General features: G+C 37.9%; 1 protein-coding gene across 2 annotated transcripts in view; it reads left to right on the forward strand.

Moving 5' to 3' along the window:
- The first annotated feature begins 910 nt into the window (after positions 1–910).
- pcbp4 (poly(rC) binding protein 4) overlaps positions 911–20,619 on the forward strand; it is a 98,067-nt gene continuing 78,358 nt past the window's right edge. For both annotated transcript variants that reach the window (XM_055160727.1, XM_055160728.1), the window contains exon 1: positions 911–1,147. The gene's annotated coding sequence lies outside the window, so the exon portion shown is untranslated. The remainder of the gene's footprint in view (positions 1,148–20,619) is intronic.

The raw sequence follows: 20,619 nt of genomic DNA on the forward strand, positions 1-20,619 counted from the left end.
ATCTGAATACTTTGGATAACTTGATTTTCTGTAGAGATGCAAAGACTCGGATATCTTCACATAAGAAATTTTGTCTGCTTAAAGCCCAGTCTTTCCTTAACCGTATTAAAAATATTATTGATAGAAGAGGAGGAGACACGGTCCACACGGCATGGTTTAGTCCTGTTAAATCCTGTTTTAGTCCTGGTTTAGATCTAGTGTAGACCTGGTTTAAACCTGGTTTTAGTCCTGGTTTAGTCCTGGGTTCAGTCCTGGTTCAATCCTGATTTAGTCCTGGTTTAGTGTCCGGCAATGAGTGGAATTATCAAAAAAAAAAAAAGGATATGGCCCAAAATGTGAAAACAGGAAAATATGGCCATGTAATCCATTTATTTCAACAAAGTAACTGTAATCCAATTACCACTCACTCAAACAGTAAATGTAACTGATTACAGTTACTCATAATTTGTACTCAGATTACATGTACCAGAGTTAGGTAATCAGTCAGTCCCCAACACTGTGTAATAATAGTCTACTTGTACTTGATCATATAGACAAAAACACACACCTATGCTTGTGCCTCAACAGCAGCGTGTTTGTTAGGGTCAGTGTGTCACATACTTTTTTCTACCACTAGATGGCAGCGCCTCGTGGCAAGTGCAGATGCTGCCATCTCAGCTTTGAATATGGAAATTTAAGCGAAGTCGGTTATTAACCTCAGCGCTCGTCACATAAACACGTCTGAAATGAGATTAATCATATCACTACTTTTTACGATGATTTTAGCCTAATACGGATCGACTCGTAGCGTTCAGTCGACACAGCCAACTTCCGCGGAAATCACGTGTTTTATTTAACCAATTATTTAAGGTTAATTTAAGCATTTCACAGATCTCACTATATTTGCTCCAGTAACGCTCCGTCCGTCCAAACACTGACGGCCTTGTTTCCTTCCTGTAACAATCAATCCCAGTGTTTCTAATTGGAGAGAGAGAACCCCCTCCCTCCTCCTCCCCCTCCCCGGGTTATTGTCACTGACAGTCGGATTATTCCCTCACAGTAGCAGCGTGCTTGCCCTCATCATCTTCTTTCTCCATGTACGATGCGAAATAAGGATATATAATTGCTCGAAAATCAGTTTCCTCTCGGTCTTCACGTCTTCTTCACGGTAAGAGAACATTTTTGCCTTTTCAAAAATGTTTCATAGACAGACTGTGCGTGCGCTGCGCGGGTGAACCATGTGGACCATCTTCATAACGCGCTACACTCTTCCTAGGTTAGGCTAAGTGCACATAGTCAGATCGCTAGGTTACAGAGTTCATATCATGTTCAACTTATAACAAACTACATAATATCTTGAGCCTGTGATGTAAGATGAGAGAAGCTGCTGACGTTTATAATAACCCAGCGCCTGTAAATAACGACTCACACTTAAACAAATGTGCCAGTCAGTCGCTAACGCTTTTATTTTGGCAAGGGAAGATCGTTTTCCAAAGAATATCGCAAATGATATCCTATAAGATTATTGGATTTCAGTGCGTAAACGCAAACGACCGTGATGTCTGTCAAATCATCCAGACAACGGGCACTTTTGCATCTAAAGTTGTCTACACACTCTTAGGGAGAGGACCCCTGTAGAGACGAAATAGGTTGAGTTATTCGGATTGTCTCTGGCCCCCCACTCCGAAATGTAGTCTGAAATTTGGGTGGCATATGGTCCTAAGACTTGCCCCTCAGGCTCACAGATGTTCGCTCATTACATCAGCAGCTTTGGTTTGGAGACAGTCAAAGAAGTGCAGTGTAGCTGGATACCTTCTGTCGGAGATGTGAAGTGGAGGGTGGGGGTTCAGATGAGCCACGGCTATTTCAATTGAACCAGAGATAATCCTATGCCCAACAAGTGCCAGAAGCGGACTGCAATGTATTTTATTTCATGAGGATTATAACGACATTTTCCAGGTTGTGAACAGTTCTTTTTAGAATTTGAACTTTGATTGTTGCTGGTTACAAAAGTTTAAGACGGCATCTTTAATTAAACATTTATTGGTGACTTTATTGGTGAGCAAGTGTTAAAATGTTGAAATAAGGTTAAATGTGCTGTAATCATTTTTGTCATTCGTCATTATTGCTGTTTGGATTGTTTTTTTCTTTATTTCTTACAGGCTGCTTGTGCATTGTGGCTACTATAGACAGTTTAAAACAAACTGAAATAAGGGCTGGGACACTAAACAATATTCATTTATATCATACTTTGTATATAATTGTGATCACCAACAGAGATGATCACCATTATACCACCAAATTGTGCTGAAAAATCCAGTTAATGCATAGATACTTTTCAGAGGTAATCATGTGGACACTGTTTTTGAAATTAAGACATTCCGACTCCCGTCTAGACACTAGGATTTATACTACACTTTTAGTAGGTATACCTGTATCTATCCTAGTATCTCAAACCAGTACCATCTGTTGGAGGTGGGTTCTGGATGGGAGCTAAAATGCAGTGGCGGCTGGTGGTGTAATTTTTTTGGGGCGGTGCCTAGGCCAAAATTACAAATATAGCAAATGTCTTGCAAAAGTCATGTCCAATATGACGACCTCAGAAACCTACCTTTGACAAATAAGGGATTACACCACCAAGTTCCCTTCTAGTTCTTTGATTTTTGGATTTATAAATGCAATTCTAATAGCTGTTTAAACAATGTCAGTGTTAAAATTCACATACTATTCACATACAAACTGTCAGCCATTTTAAGAATTGTGATATTATCATTATTTGCAATTATTTTGGCCATGATAATGTGACACAGAAAATTTCAATACCTTCCCATGCCTGTTGGAATTGGAGTTTGTTGGTGTGATCTGTGTTGTCGAATCTGCTGTCCAACACTGCACAGACCGGTTAAATGACGTGCGTGCGCTCACTCCAGACACATATCCAATGGAGATATCAAAGGGCCTTCTGACGTGGCCGCTCTGACGTGGTCCCTGCGTTCCCTGTCTGTGAGACGAGCTTTATAAAAAGTTGAATATGACTTGCGCTCAGGTCATTGGTCCGTGTGTGTTGGAGCTGACTGTGAGGGGGGGCGTGGATTTTTGGAAGCATACTTACGTTTCAAAGTAATGGACTATTTATAAGGCAGACACACAGAGCGGGAGACCAGCGCCTATGGTCTGTTGTAGTATCAAAGAATGCCCCAGCAGCACTGATGCTGATAACACTGGTCAAAAATATGTCAGGAACCTGTACACTTACACTATGGACAAACTGAACACTGAAAGCAGTAATAAAACATGATTAATAATACATTAGGAATATATAGTAGTGATGTTGTTGTAATATCTCTATACCTTTAAGGCTGACCCAAAAATCTCATAACCTTCTTATTGCCACTGCCTGTGTCACATTAAATCATTAAAATGTAGGCTTTATCCCAAAAAGACCTTTACCAAATTGCACATATATTGCAACATTTCAAGACAACACAGAAATGTGAACACAAAGCTTTTTTTCTCCTAAAAGATTGTGCACTAACCCATTTTTCTCAAGTGCAGACAATTGTGTGCAATTTCAACATTTTACCAACACATTTAACCTGGTCAGAAGTGTAAATATATAGTTGCCTTCAGTACTTTCAGATTTTACTTAATATGCAATTTTATAGAGGATATTTGATTCATTTGCTAACTATTGTTTAGAGGCAAAACAGGTAAATCAACATGTATTTCTGTGCACTGAGATGTGATTCAAGTCTAAAGTCTTATTTTAGGAAAACCTACTCTTTCTTTGTAGTATGCTTTTGTCCAATCAGTGCTACTAAATAAGTTGTGTTTCACAGATACAAGGCTTTAGATGGAGTTAATGTTTTTAAGTGCATGTCTAATCTCACATGATGTAACCCGTGTTTGATGCTGCTTTCTATAAACCCTTATATACGTATGATCATCAAAGGCAGAGATATTGATCTGCATTTGTCTAAGCTGGAGGCTATGCTAACTGCTTCTTCTCAGATCAAAGCTAATCGCTGTGTTGCCATGCTTGTGCCACTTTAGTCCAGAGTGCCGGGTAGTGCCACGGCACTCTTTGTGTTTACTGCGTTGCCATGACCCAGGAACATCTAGATTACAGTCTGATCTATCTATTGATTCCACTGATGAAATCCACTTAGGCTGGAGGGGAGATGTGATGGACTGAACCTCCAAGTCTTTAGTCAAGTGACAAGTTAATTTTAGTGCAGAAGTCCCCTCACCACAACCACTGCAGTAAAACCGATTGTGATGGAAATTATGTGAAATGAAAAATAATGTGTGGTTGTTTTTGTTGTGGTTATGGAGAAAAACTTGCAGATTTATTAGAACCCTTGTCTGTTGCAGTGGACTTTGGGTACTTATGTAACACATTTTCCACAGAAAACAGCATTATGTGGACCTACCGAGACCCTATTATTGCGGTCGACTTGTTTTCAAAGCCAGGTTATTGTCTTTGCTCTTGTATTCAGTTTCATTCACACAGTGGGGGAAGAGAGAGGCCATAATAAGGAAGATGACAGGCAGCAGAGGTGTGTGCACTGCTGAGTCTTATGGAGGAGGTGCTATCAGCAGCTATACGCTGGCATCTCTTGTTTTGGAGAGCAGACTATCTATCAAGTAGCTGCTGTAAAATATGGTTTCATATGCTGTGTGCAGCATCCATTGCTGTTATAGACTGTCAAGAATGATAGGAATGCTCTGTACTCTTATAGAGGCAGAAAAGAAGGACTTGATTCAGAAAAACCAATGATCCGAATATTTGGTAGTACTAACAATGAACAAGCAAAAAAGATTAATTAAAATACAGTTTCTAATATAATGCATGATTATGTCTATAGAAACTAGGGATGCAGTGAAATTTTGGGTATTGTTGTCATGATATCAGTTGAGCAATGTCCTCGTTGGGCTTTTAACTGGATGTAATCAAACTATTTACAGGCTGATTTAGGTCTAGAAAATCTCATAATGTTTTAACTTTTATTCATATGAAGATGTTGTGCAGTAGCTAGGCAGGCGCCACCTAGTGCCTCCGCTCAATTTTCATTTCTCTACAGCCATTCTGTCTTGGCAACAGTTTCTGAGATCGAGGATTTAAAGCAGAAACAAAGAGAATGTTCAGTGAATTTTATCAGGGGGAAAGACATTATTGTCCTTCTTCCTACAGGATTTGGGAAAAGCTTAATGTACCAGTTAGCCCCGTTAGCGGAGCATTACATACGTGACTACCAAATAGCAGCAACTGGTTAAATTTTTTAAAATACCCACCTACTGTCAAGCGAGTGAATTCTAATGCTGCGAGGTCAGATGGTTTCTACAAAATGAAACCGACTGAATCAGGCTAGTTGTGCAGTTATTTGAAGGATAAATAACATTTAGGCAAATCTGATCTTTTTTGGCCCCGATGTGACCTGTATCTGATCTTTTAATGACAGTCTGAACGACACAGATCAGATTTTTTTCAAATGTGACCCAGGCCACTTGGATATGTGCTCCTGAAACTGATACATATCTGATCTTTTGACATGCGACTTCAGTGTGAACAGTCAAAGTGCATTCATCCACCTACACGTTATCAACAAGCCACAAACGTCACTATTCTGCGCTGAAGTAGGCGAAAATTGTTAATGAACTCCGTGTTACCGAAGTGAAGCACATCACCACTCACCACTCTTGGCTACGTCTGCGCATCCACACTTTCCTTTCAATGGACGCCGCTGCTGCTGCCCCACAAAACACCACGGCTAAAAACCTCGTCCTTCTCCTTCTCAATCTCCTCTTAACTAAAACAAGTAAGTTGTTCATGTTCTGGCTCCGGCACGAGAGGAACTTTAAAATCTCCAGGTGCTCAATGCTCGCGTCCATGTTTGGACAACTTCCGTAAACACAGAGCACGCTCGCAGCGGTTGACGTCATCGTGTCCTCCAGTGCGCTTGCGGGACACTTTCGGGCCATTTAATGTTCACACAGGGGATCACATACAAGTCACATTTAACTGGAAATGTGAACGACCTCGAAAAAACATCGGATTTCACAAAAAAATCGGAATTGAGCGCTGCAGTCTGAACGTAGCCTTAGTTACAGTTAGGTGCTATATTCTGTCCCTACACTGATATCGGTGAATATTGGATATCAGCAGATACATAAAGTCATAGTATCGATATTGATATCGGTGTCAGAACTGAAAAGCTGGATCGGTGCATCCTTGGGAACTTCCCCGTCATATCACACATCCATCACATGTCTTCTCTTACCTAATGTTGACGTCATATTCTCTTATGTCTTGCTCTATATTCACACACCTCCATTTTGGTGTTTTATAGTTTCTCTCAGTAACTATCCCTTCACTGTACATGACATGCTCACTGCTGCTGCATGCTTCACTGTGCATGTAGTAGTGTATTGTTGTGGTGGGGCACATTCGGTTCAGTCCACTTTTGTATAGTTTAGTATTTGTTTAATAATAGCATTTAGTGGGCTAACCATCTTTCTTTGCATTGTCTTTTTTTTTTTTTTTTTTTTACATTCTCATGCTATACTTTATACTCAGCAGTCCCAAAGAGAATCTCAACATTTTTGCTGACTCTCGGACAGTTTTTTATTTTAGTTTTTTATTGGAAAACATAATTCTCACAACAGAACACAATGTGAAGGCAGTTGATGGGAACCAAATCAAAACTCACTTCTAATACAAGATGGCCCACTTTTGAACAGAGGCATTATTGTTACAGAGAACACACAGCACAAGCCCCTCCGGTACAAAGAGTATGTGCCGTACATCAAAACAATATCACAATAAAAATGTCCCCATAAAATAATGATGCATCAATACAGGCCAAAGCAACTAAAATGAACACAACAGTCATCCAGACCCACAGCTAATATCAAGGCCTGCTGAAGAATGGGGGCATTGTTCACTCTCAAAGGGGAGGATGAAAACAAAATATTTTCCACAAATGTTCTCTTATGTAAGCTCAACTGTTTTATCTTCATTTTTTTTTTTTTTTTTCTTGTTTGTAATTGAGGGCAGTGTTAATTGAGATTCAGACACCCATTAATTAGTGAGAAGATTCCTTGTTTGCCCCTTGCGTAATTGTCAAGTACATTTTTGAAGTATACTGACTGAGAATTATGTAAATGTGGTCAGATGCTTTTGATCATTTTGTTGTGGCTGTGAAACGTCATCTGGATCTGACAGATACTTTGAACCTGATCAGCGTGTTCTATAATGAGTGCATGAGAGAACTTTATTATAATGAGTTAGGGCTGCACAAATTTGGGATTCGGAATTTTCGGATTAGTACGGCGATAGCTGTTTAAAAAGTGGAATTCTGAGTGCACATTGTAAACAACGCCAGCATTAACATTTGAAAGAAGACTGGAATATGAAGTAAACTAATACAAGAATCTCATTAATTTCAGAATATGTTTGTTAGGGACGGGACAATACCTTGGGCCACACATGAGAAAAATGTTCTTGTGAGATTTCTTTTCATGTGTCTACATTTGGATTGGGCAAAAAAGGGGTTAAGCTGTGGCGAGTTACATTTCTTAAAGAGCAGCAGTTCTTAAAGACCAGCAGTTTCGATCAAAGCGACTCTACAATAACAGCAAAAATATTTAATGAGGTAATTCTAAAATGTGTGAAGTGAATTACTCTATTTATTCACTTGTCTCATTTTCTTGGACCCATATGTGTCATCAATCCCTATAATATTTGCAGAGGTCTACACGACACTACAGGTACAACATACAACATTTATAGTTCAATATGTGAGAGAGGAACAAAATGTATGTCAAACTATATTGTGTGCAGTGTTGGGGAGTAACAGATTACATGTACCGGAGTTACGTAATCAAAGAACAAATTATGAGTAACTGTATTCAGTTACAGTTACTGTTAAAACAGTTACTTTGTTAAAATAAATGGATTACATGGTGGTATTTTCCTGTTTTCACATTTTAGTCTATTCCCTTTTTTTTTTTTTTTTTTTTTTTTTGGTTGTTTTGGTAATTCCACTCATTGCCGGACACTAAACCAGGTCTAAGATAGGTCTAAAACCAGGTCTAAAACCAGATCTAAACCAGGTCTAAACCAGGTCTAAACTAGATCTAAACCAGGACTAACCAGGACTAAAGCTGGACTAAAGCCAGACTAAAGCCAGGTCTGAACCGGGTCTAAACCAGGACTAAAACCAGGTCTAAACTAGATCTAAACCAGGACTAACCAGGACTAAAGCTGGACTAAAGCCAGACTAAAGCCAGGTCTGAACCGGGTCTAAACCAGATCTAAACCAGGTCTAAACTAGATCTAAACCAGGACTAACCAGGACTAAAGCTGGACTAAAGCCAGGTCTGAACCAGGTCTAAACCAGGACTAAAACCAAGTCTAAACAAAGTCTAAAACCAGGTCTTAACTAGGACTAAAACCAAGTCTAAACCAAGTCTAAAACCAGGACTAAACCAGGACTAAACCTTGTTGACATGTTTCGCAGCCGAAACATGTCAACAAGGTAAACACACTTTACTGCATTGTCTTTAAAAAGAACCCAAGAAGTTAAAGTATATAAGAAGACAAAATGAACATCTTTTGCTTAACAGGACTAAATCATGCTGCGCGGACGTGTCTCCTCTTCTTCTATCAATAATATTTTTAATATGGTTAAGTAAAGTCTGGTCTTTTTATTTTCTTTTAGCAGACACAACATCTTAAGTGAAGATTTCCTCGTCTTTGCTTCTCTACAGCAAATTAAGTAATCCAAAGTATTCAGATTACGTTACTCACTTTAAGTAATTTAATGGATTACATTGCAAACTACATTTTGGGGTATGTAATCTGTAATCTGTAGGGGAATACATTTTAAAAGTCACCTTCCCAACAGTGATTGTGTGTATGATTTCCTTGTAAAAGTGAGGAGATTTGGGGGATTTTTTTTGTAATACACAATTTGAGCTGTAAATGGTTGGAAAAGTAATGGCTAATTATTGCTTCATTCTGCTTTTTATTTGTTGTAGCTCAAGCCGCTTGATACTGTCTATTTAAAATGGTGGATTATAATGTTGTTATTGTATCAGTGGCATAAAGTAGTGTCAGTATTATCGCTTATCTCAGTATTTCTCTGTATCAGAAAAATTGTTATCGTGACAGGGTAAAACAGGCACAATCTTGTATAGTTCTGTAAGAGGTGTATGTGTCCTGATGAAGTCTGTGTGTGTGCATTGGACTTCTCTAAACATTTGTCATGTCATTTGGGGCAGCTGCCGCCTGTAGATGTTCGGAGCTGAAGTTGGCGGTGAATAAATCTAAATCCAGTCTGATTCCTGCAGCGGCCTGATTCTCCGGTGGAGATGTGCTCATTATGTTAGCGCCAGTCGTCTTGTCGTTAATTAAAGGACTCTGGAGACTGCCCATGTGTGAGGACTGATTATTAACCGAGGGCTAGATGGAGTGACAGATTGATAAGGCGAGCTCATTCTGTGTTTACTTTGCAATTTGCTGTTCAATGCCATATTTTTTCCTTTTAAATATTATTACATAGCAGTTCAAAGAAGTGCAGCCAGTCCTATGGCAGTAAAAGCATGATGTGTGGAGTTTGACTTTGCAGCAAGATAAATAGCAATCCAATTAAAACCATTCAAAATATGAATGGCCACATTTTAGGAAATTACTACAAATACTTAGGTATGATAATGTTTGTGTGTGTTTCCATGTTGTCTTTGAGGAAAAAAAAAGATCACAACATGGTCAGAAAGATCACAGTTAAATTGTTAATTAGGCTCTGAGTGGGTAGCATTAATTTGTTAAGATGAGGTTTAATTTAAAATTGAATGACCCTAGTTTCACAATATTTATCCATTTTATAGTGTAATAATAACTTGACTCATTTGTGTAGTTGAAGTTGAATGCATAATAATCATATAAAATTGGAGCTAACTTGGAAGTATTTGTGTGAAAAGTTCAGACAGATCAGTCCCGTGTACAAGTGTGAAGTTTTAGTGAATAGATTTGGAGCTTCAGGCATTTGAGAAAGACTATAGCCACATTTCTGTCTCCCTTGATGGAAATAAAAGTAATAAGCACTCCTGTGTAACTCCCTTCTTTTAACCAAAACAATTACGTTTCAGAAAAATTAGACATTAGACTGGCTTCAGGCACTAACACATGTCTATCTTTAAGTATCACATGACTGACTTTTATGTGTCATTTGTCCTTGTGGAAAAGTCCTCTTTTATTTTACAGATATCGTTTACTGGAATGTTGCTAACCAAATGAAAAGACTAAACGAGAGACCTAAATTCTTTCTAATTTAAAGTGATCAGTTGAGGTAAGAGGTGGACAAAATATTGTATTATGAAAAACACTTTAATGATGTTTTGAAGATATGCAAAATGTATGCTACATTTAAAAATGTTGAATACAAACTTATCTCAAAATGCTGCAAAAAGAGCTGATGAAAAATAAAAATGTAACAAACGTATACTGTAATCCTTCACATAAGGCTATAGCATTAACTACTGTGGCAAATTTTGCAAAATTTTCACATTTGTCTGATTAAATCTCAAACAAAACAAATACATGTTTTGGATTTTTACTTTTTACATGTAATTCCTAACTTGGCAAGTACTGATATTAGAATGCCAATAAATTTAGCTTGGTAACTTCTCCCATTGAAATCCTTCTGGAAGAGGACACAATATCAGCAGAGTTTCAGACAATTACAGCAAATAACCAAATATTACAAAACAAGAAAAACTAGTATTATGTTACTGTTATGTCCATTGTCTTCATTATTAGTTTGTTTAATACAAAAATATAAATAAAGTAAAATAAACAACATTTTTGTATCAGCACAGAAAATCACATTAGACTTGAACAGATCAGCTGGAGCCGTACAAGAGGGTGAATGTAATGATATGCAGATCTAACAGTATGATATTGCCATGTTCATGTCACAATATTATATTTATTGCGATGTTTTAAACTTGCTAATGATTGTAGAAATTATACTTTTTCTTTTTAAAAGCCTTGGCATGCTTTTGATGCTATATTCCAAAGAATTAAGATAGAAAAGTTTGCTTCATACTGTCTGCATTGAAAAGGAACAAAAGATCTACAAAATCTATGTAGTTCTTTGTTTTTAGTTGTTGCAGCACCATAACAAATTTAAGCAAAAAGCGTATAATTCCACATACTGTGGCAACCCTCAATATTACTGTGAGACTTTTGGCGGTACGATATCACAATAGTTCCGTTATCATTTACATCCCTAATGGTAACAGTCCAGTTTGTGGTGTATATTTCCGTATTGGCAAAGAATTGATAGAAGACATTTTAGGAGACTTGAGTATGTCTCTGTACACACAGCACTTTGACTTATCTGAGCGCATACAACAGCCGATTGGACCTCTGCGCCCAGGAGGCTCACACAGCAGTCAGAAGATAGGTAGAGTAGCTCTTATCCTAATGTGTTTGTGGCCTCCTGAGGAAGTCGTGGCAGAGAGAGGGGGTGGAGAATAAGAAGTGGGAAAAAGAGAGCATCGAGAAGGAACCGGAGCAGTGATTAAGAGCGGTAGTATTTAAAAGGGCATAAATGTGAACAAGATAAGGGGATCAATTCAATAGGTGGAGAAGACATACAAAATAGATATGAGCTATGAGCAGTGCGGGGAGAGTAATGGCAGGAGCGGGCATCAGATGGGGAAGGTTAGAGGTGAATAATGCAGTGTGAACGCCGGACGGGAGAGTCTCTGTGGAGAAGTGCACAGGTTACAGACCAATGATGCGGAGCTGTTAGGGCTGGAGATGTGACAAAAACATCATCATGATTTCATTCCTCATAGTGATCCATTGCAATTTTTGAGTTTATCTTATTAATCATATAAAATGCCTTTCAATATTATTTTCCTGAACATAAACAATACAGATTTTAAAGGTCCTCTGTTACACAAAATTGACTCTTGTGAGCTAAAAGTCATGTTATGACATTGTTACCTTCGCAAAAACAAACCTGGAGTTGTATTTTGTTTGATTCACACATGTTGGAGTAATTCTTTTTTATTAGTCTTCATTCATCTCAAAAGCTGAAAATGTTCTGTTCCACTTTGAGATGTCATGTAGTGGTAATTTTCAGTTAACAGCTACCTTTACCTTTTGTTTATTAGAGATTGGAATTTCCAGATCTGAAATTATTCAAATGATTCTAGTGAAGGTTTGTGGAGTTTTAAAACACATTGAACCACTTCTTGTATTACCACATGACATCACAAGGTAGAGTGTTTTCAGTTTGTGTTTTAAACAAGTGTGAATGAAACAAAACACACGCCCACATATGTTTCTGAGTAGGAAACAACATTAGTCAGAAAATAGTGTATTACGGGCCCTTTAAATAGTCATGTTTCTTCCTCCAATGTCTGAGCTCTAAACTACATGCTTTTAGTTTCACAGGGGATTGGCTGTTGACTTCCCAATTAAAATACCTAAGCATATCATGAGCAGCTAAAAGTGAAGTGATTTAATCTTTATTTAAATTAAACAAACACACTTTATTGATCGACAAGGGAGATTATTTAAAATTAGACTGACTGCATCTGGGGGCAGTGATGTATTACAGAAAAGTGTGTGGCTTTCTGGCACAGAGTATACGGAAATATATCGGTTGAGCCTTTTTGTGAGTATTGAAATTGGTCTTATTACTGTAGTGATTTTATTGTCTGTACAGTACACATCATTTTCACCTTTGATGAAGTCCCATGTATTTTTGCACCGTGATTATGCCCGAATTGTCCATAAACCAAACTTGAAGTTGAAGTCACAGTTCAAGTATTTCTCCTATCAAAGCATTATTCCCCCGTCATAACACTGTCAGCCTTGAATTCTAGTGGCTTGTAACTCTTTAACAGCAATACAATATGTTAGACTACAAGGGAATAACAACTATTGAGTGAATTAAATGTGGATTTTGCTGTGAAACCATGTGTGACAAATGAATGCATCATATTGATTTGGAAGTACAATTTTACAGATTACCAAGACAGATTACAAGATAAAAATGATTTCATGCCAGATGAATGTTATCTTCACATATTCTGAATTCCACTCATTTCCATCTGACCTTTGTCATTCCCTCCAGGCTGTGTCCAGGTATTGTAAATGACCCGTATAGGGTGACATAATTATGAGAAAACTGTACTTATTCACAGTTGAAACCATGTTTGATGGATTAAAAGTGAACCCATGAAGAAGAAATACTTTGATATGTTGATTTGAACCTCTGTGCAAAACCAAGGCCAGTTATATTGTACAATATGTGTGAAAGATGTTAATTCTGTAAGATATGAAATTCAAACCTAACTGTGGTGGAACTGTGAGTATAGTATTTTAGTCTTTGTCTTTCTCTCAGTGCCACATCTACAGTAGGCTGTGCAGTTAATTTAATGTTTATGAAATTGAGATCCAATATTTCAAAATCTGAAACCACTGATCAGCATGGTAATTTTTAGTGCCAATATTCTGTCAGCAGAAGGTTGTTGTGTGAAACAGAGTTCAGACTTTAGTGGAATACAGTGACATATTTTGGTGTTAGAGAGCATGGATTGAAAAGTCTGCTCTGTTAAATGCATGGCATCTAAAATTGTAAAATTGCACATATTCCAGTTGATGCTTTTGAAAAATAGTTTTAGAAAAGTTTGAAGAAGTAAACATTTTATAAACAGGTTTGCCACTGAATCATTTCCAGTGCTTCACCGCACGCTGATCTTTTAAAGCACTTTTGTGGCCTGCGTGCGTCTTGACACAGCCTCTTGTTTTGTAGCGTGCCCACGGTTTCTGCTGCGAGGACAAGAAGGGCGGTTCTTTGAGCAAAGGAGGAGAGTGTAGGTTGTCATTGGCAGCTAGAGCCCCCACTGTCTCCCTTGTACCACAGACCAGAGCCTGTTTTCTCCTCACTGCCAACATAATGGAGCTAAAGTCATCTTTGCCCTTGTACTGTAACCCTCTAAAGAATGTACAAGAGCCATTTACGTGCAAGGGAATTATGCTCACTGGGGGGTTTCTTCCAACGCATTTTGGTTCTTTTGGTATTGTAATATTTGATAAGCTTTTTTTTAGACCAAAAGCTACACTTCTAAAGTGCTGTTTTTAGCATGTTGTCATTATGAAAGCGTGCTTGTATTGTAGGCTGAATGTTTTTCAGTCTCTTTGCATCAAAGCAGTTCCATATTTGGTACCAGAAGTCCGCACTGCAGTGAAAGCTCCAGTGTGCACAAACCCAGCAAGTCGTGCAATCTCCTGCACCAGTTTTTTCCTAACAGGATTTACATTTCATTTGAGACAACCACGCAGTCTGCAGCATGTGCCATCCAATGCACTTTCCTGGGGTTTGCTACTCCGTGCAGAGTGGCCTACAAAGCCAGGCAGGCGCTCCTGTCATGCACATAATCGAGTAGAGCGTAAGCACGCCCGTCTCATGTCTAATGTAGGAATAAACAGACGCTGGCATGTGCACACAGCCAGAGGATCTGGGTCAAACACAACTGTGATAAGACATAAAGGGACAGTAGAGCAGTGTTGTTTTTGCCTTCTCAAGTTAAGTGACTGAGCCCCACCAAACATCAGTAATGTCACGATGAGTTTGTTATTGCATTTAATCTATACAAGACAAGCACTTCCTCACAATACTGGCATGTGCTTTATTCAGCCTAAGTCTATGATGACTGTGACTGTCAACCCGTGAGGGAAGATCTACAGTTTAAGAAGACAAGACTTAAAATTTATTTGAAAGTCACTTGAATATGTATTTTAGAAAAAAATAAATATATATATATATATGTGTGTGTGTGTGTGTGTGTGTGTGTGTATATATATATATATATATATATATATATATATATAATATATTTTTATTTTTTTGTCCTTGAAAAATAACATGAAAACTTTGAAGATGTAATGATTATCTTGTATTCTTGTATCCTCTCAAAAAGGTTTATACTAAACAGATACATATAAAAGTACATTTTTATTATTAGTAAATAAATAATTCTTCTTTAGAGATTTAAAAACGGAGAGACAAAAAGTATACTCGTTTTCAGAGTGTTATTTAATGCCAGTATTGCCAAATATTTTCCCTCATGTTTTGGCCTGTCCTGTATGCACCTGTTCCCTCTCTGAGTAAATACAGAGAAGATCCAGTTGTATTTACCCTCCGTCTGACGAGTCTTGTTTTCTGTCAGAACAACCAGGGCTGTGTACGTGTCCAGGCATTCATTAGTGAGTGACGATGGTGTCTCTGACCTGCACCGGACACAAACTCGGGATCTATTTTGTTCTGTTCCTTGTTTTACATTGGACCAGAAGTACTTCAAATACTAGACATTTTCATATGTCAGATGGCTAGACCCAAGAGGGGATTGCTGTAACGTGACAGAGCTTCCAAGTACCCAGAAACAATGGTGGATAAGAGTGATAAAAATGTTGGTATCTTATAATGGTCTAAAGGATATAGTGTCAAATTGAGTTCTTAGTGACTGTTGATATTGTTGACATTGCATTTTGTTTTCTATTCCCTTTACCACTATAGTCTCAAAATGTAGAGAGTCAATGCTTTGCAAATGAAACCTTAGTGACGCTGCTGGGAATAAATTCAGATGATTATTAGATGCCCACTTAAATATGTTTGTGTGATACTGTATTAATGCTTTTCATGTCCATGCTGTGTTCATGCGTCACTGCAGTTCATGGATATTCTGGCTCTCTTGAACACAGAGCTCCACTGTGCCTGTGGTGCATTCACTGACACAAGGCTAATCTTTGTCTCACTAGCCTCTCTGTAGCTCTCCTCTCTTCTGCATCCACAGCTCCCTTCAAGTCCCCCTCTGTTGTCTCTGTCTCCCTCGGCCTATGTTGTATAAGAGAACTCTTGCAGCGTGGAGTTGAATTGAATCCATTATATCACTTTTGCAATATGTGTAGGTTTGTGCAGTTAATCCAATTTTAATCCAGATTGAGATTCAGTCATTTCTTCGGCAATGATGTGTTTTGGTTTTTAAATGAGAGACCTATTACAGCCAATCCTCTGTCAGTAAGAGCATGGGTTTGGATTTCAGACTTGTGAAATGTATGGATTACAGGCATATTAAATGGAAATGTTTTGTTTATGTTCAGGGAATAAATATTGGTATCCTATTGTACTGGTGTGTAATAAGACAAAATACAACTGAATCATGATTGAAAAAAAAAAATGTGATTCATATTTTTGTCATATTGTTCAACCCTAATATATATATAAAAAAACAAAACAAAAAAAACACTAGGCTTTACTGCTTAGTTTAAAATATATAGAGCAAATTTCTCCTATTTTGTACTTTTTATTTCATACTGTAAGATTATTGCCAAAGGAACAACATTTCTATCGAGACAAGTAGGAAACCTAGTCTGATTCATCAGCTGGTTTCACTTTGTAGAAATCGTGTGACCTCGCAGCATTAGAAATTGTTCGCTCGACAGTAGGTGACTTTTTTTCATTTCACCAATCACTGCTATTTGGTTGTGACGTGTCTAATGCACCGCTAACGGGGCTAACTGGAATATTAAGATTTTCCCAAATCCCCTGGAAGAAGGGCAATAACGTCTTTCCCCTTGATAAAATTCACCAAACAATCTCTTTGTTCTGGCTTTGAATCCTCGGGAATCGTTGCCAACACAGAATGTATGGCTCTTTGCTGATTGGCTGGTTCCTGGACTCGCACTTCTGGGGTATTTACAAACCGTCTAGTGTATTCCAATTCCTGACTTAGTCATTGGAGAGAAATAGAATTGAGCAGAGCCACTAAATGGCACCTGTCTGGCTACAGGAAACCCTCCTCCAGGTCAAATAAGAGTCAGGTTTGTGGAGATGCAAGCCCGCTCATAATGTAATGTTACATACTGTGGCTTTGAATTTGTTAATGTTCAAGAATTAAATCTTTAAGGCTAATTTATGTGTTTTAATAAGACAATAAAAAGTATAAATAAATTTAAAAATTGATTTTTATTATGCCATCTAGCTCTAAAGTACACTTGAAGTGCTAATAAGGTAAGCGTTCAGAGTCAAAATACAATCCAAAATTATAATGTGTAAAAACTGAACTGATTTTGTACTTTTTTTTTTTTTTTTTTGTTATCCACCATATTGCTGTTTGTTCTCTGAGGTTACAGCCTTCTAATCCATCCGTCAGTTGTAGCTTAGTCAAAAGGAGGAGTCAGCAGCAGCACCTCCACCGCTCTATCCATTAACCCACAGTCATTAGTTGTGTCATGTCTCCACCCAGCCTTGAGTCATACTTCATTCTTCTCATTCATTTATGAGGTCTGATGGCTCGCTCTCATCAGCAAATCTGTGTTCCTTTTCCTCTCCTTTGTGGCCTCTGCAGGATCCACAGTGCATTAGTGGATTAAACCATGTCTCTGCCAACTGCCTCTGGTTACGACACCCCACCCTTAGCATCTAAATAACTGCTTTACAATTAATTTTATATTTTACCTTTTTTATCTGTTTTTACGGGCTTTTAAGTATTCTATCGCCCATCCAATAAACATTTCACTTTTGAGGTAGAAGACGAAAATCACACACAGCAGCTCAGCAAGATTCACCAGTATAAAGAAAAACTGAGCAATCAGCAGCTTGTCAAATACCGTGACTCAGCAGTGGTTTGGAGTGATTTGAAATGAGTCAGATTTATAACATATCCTTGTACAAATATGTGAGGGGTCAGTTCTCTATTGCACTGGTTTTCAACCTTTTACAGTCGTGAGCCCCATAAAAACAAGCGTTGGCATTTCCAAAGCCAAACAAACAATGGGCTATAACCTCAAAATCACAAAGTAGCATGCAGTTAATATGTTTTATTTTATTGAAGGACAAGTCTATATAATTTAACTATGTTGGTCTGGAAATATTAGTCTACACCCAGTGTTGGGGAGTAACAGATTACATGTACCAGAGTTACATAATCAGAGTACAAATTATGAGTAACTGTATTCAGTTACAGTTACTGTTTCAGTGAGTAGTAATTGGATTACAGTTACTTTGTTGAAATTAATGGATTACACTGCAGTATTTTCTTGTTTTCACATTTCGGGCCATATCCCTTTCTTTTTTCTTTTTTTTTTTTTTTTTGGTAATTGCACTCATTGCCGGACACTAAACCAGGACTAAAACCAAGTCTAAACCAGGACTAAAACCAGGTCTAAACTAGATCTAAACCAGGTCTAAACTAGATCTAAACCAGGACTAAAACCAGGTCTAAACCAGGACTAAAACCAGGTCTAAACTAGATCTAAACCAGATCTAAACCAGGACTAAAACCAGGTCTAAACTAGATCTAAACCAGGTCTAAACCAGGACTAAACCAGGACTAAAACCAGGACTAAACCAGGATAAAACCAGGCCTAAACCAGGACTAAAACCAGATCTAAACTAGATCTAAACCAGGACTAGAACAGGATTTAACAGAACGAAACCATGTCGCGCGGACCGTGTTTCCTCCTCTTCTATCAATAATATTTTTAATACGGTTAAATAAAGACCGGGCTTTTTATTTTCTTTTAGCAGATAAAAAATCTTATGTGAAGATTTCTGAGTCTTTGCTTCGCTACAGAAAATCAAGTAATCCAAAGTATTCAGATTACGTTACTCACTTTAAGTAATTTAATGGATTACGTTACAAACTACATATTGGGGTGTGTAATCTGTAATCTGTTGGGGAATACATTTTAAAAGTAACCTTCCCAACACTGTCTACACTTAGCACGGATGCACCAATACAGTACTTATATCAGCACCAATTCTGACAAATTTGCTGGATACGGTATCAGTTACAGGATATCAGTTAAGTCCTTATCTGGGTGAGTCTTTAATTCGATGTAATACGACTTTGATTTTGGCCTTGAATGTCTCACAGTGTTTGAACTTTTATACATGCGAAGTGATTTGAAGGCTAAATAACAGTTTCATAACGCAATTGGATCCCTTGCGTAATAAGTTAGCAGTGTTTTAAGGAAATGCATGTAATTTTAGGTCCCTACACTTGTATTAGTACATATTGTGTATCGGCAGACATTTAAAGTATAGATATCAGTATCAGAAGTTAAAAAGCTGGATCAGTGCATAAGTGAACTTGTTTTTATCCATAGTTACACAAGTTATCCATTTTATCTTATGTTATGGGACCCCCTGAAATGATCTCCTTAGGTTGAGAGGAGAACCACTGCTCTGTTGGGGTTGGTGAGTGCATATTTTGAATATAGAAGTATAGAAAATATGTGTAGAATCTAAAAAATGTGTAGTGAAACCAGATTGCCTACTGGACCAGTCCCAAGTCTGGCACAGTGAATTAAAGTTAGTTAAGGTAATTTGATAAACATTTTTCTTTCTTTTTCTGTCTCCATACTTTTTTATAACTTTTCCTTCCTAAAATGATCCACACTATAGCACTAACACATCACATTCACATCACAAAGCACACACTGAGTGCGTACACATGCACATCAGTATCCCGGTTATTAACCATATCCCGGTTATGTCAGTATTCAGGTTACTGTGTTTACGTGCGCACTGAGAAACCGAGATACTCATATTCACGTATACATGATCAAATGGAGTATCCAGGTTTCTTGACATAATCTTACAAATGCGCAAGCACAAAAATTAACTTAATCCAATTTAATAAACCAAGAAAAATACAAACCGTGAGCTCTTTTAGCATAAGAAGCGGTGAGGAGCTACGAGATCTCCCACAATTAAATCCCACATTAAATCTTCCGCATAAATAAACTCAACTTTACAACATATAAACCATAACCACCACGTTTGATCATATAATTCAGCTCTGATCACATTTGTTTACGTTTTACAGAAACAAAACTTAAGACCGCATGGCTAATTAGCATAAACTGTTAGCAGTGATAAAAACAGCTGCTCCTTGTGCCGCTGATGTGATCAGCTTCTTTTGGACTAAATGACACGACTCTGTGGATTATGTGTGTTCTTTTTGTGACAGAAGAGGTGCTGATGATGGTGAGTCTGTTCTGTGTGTATACAGTATAGGAGATAGTTCATGTTTTAGCTTTTCAGCGATCACACGAGTGCAGGTCGTACGAGTGCAGACTGTACGTGTGCAGGTTTAGCACAGCTCTTTATTTTACAGTTATTTCACTCATGTATGGTCACTTTATTTATGTTGGTCACTTTATTTATGTCGCTACTATTGTGGTGAAAACACTGGAAAGAGTTTGTCTTTTGGACGCATGCACACTCAACTTTATGTTGCAGTAACCGCTACCAACCGCGGTACATGCCACAGTATCCCGGTTACTATCGGAATAGACCAGCTACAGTATCCCGGTTTCTAATAACCAGGATACTGAAACCGGGTTACTGCGTATACATGCAAGAAACCGGGATACTCAAAAAACCCGATCATAACCGGGATACTGATGTGCATGTATACACACACAATCACACATATTCTAACAGGCATTTTTGGTTGTTTGGCCTGATGAGATCATGTGGTCATTGTTAGCCAGTTTTCCTGACCACAACATGACGTGACTGTATTTTTTCACCGCAGAATTTTCAG

The sequence above is a fragment of the Boleophthalmus pectinirostris genome, unplaced genomic scaffold, assembly GCF_026225935.1.
Source record: "Boleophthalmus pectinirostris isolate CB_2022bp ecotype Guang Dong unplaced genomic scaffold, ASM2622593v1 HiC_scaffold_3, whole genome shotgun sequence".
Lineage (NCBI taxonomy): Eukaryota > Metazoa > Chordata > Actinopteri > Gobiiformes > Gobiidae > Boleophthalmus > Boleophthalmus pectinirostris.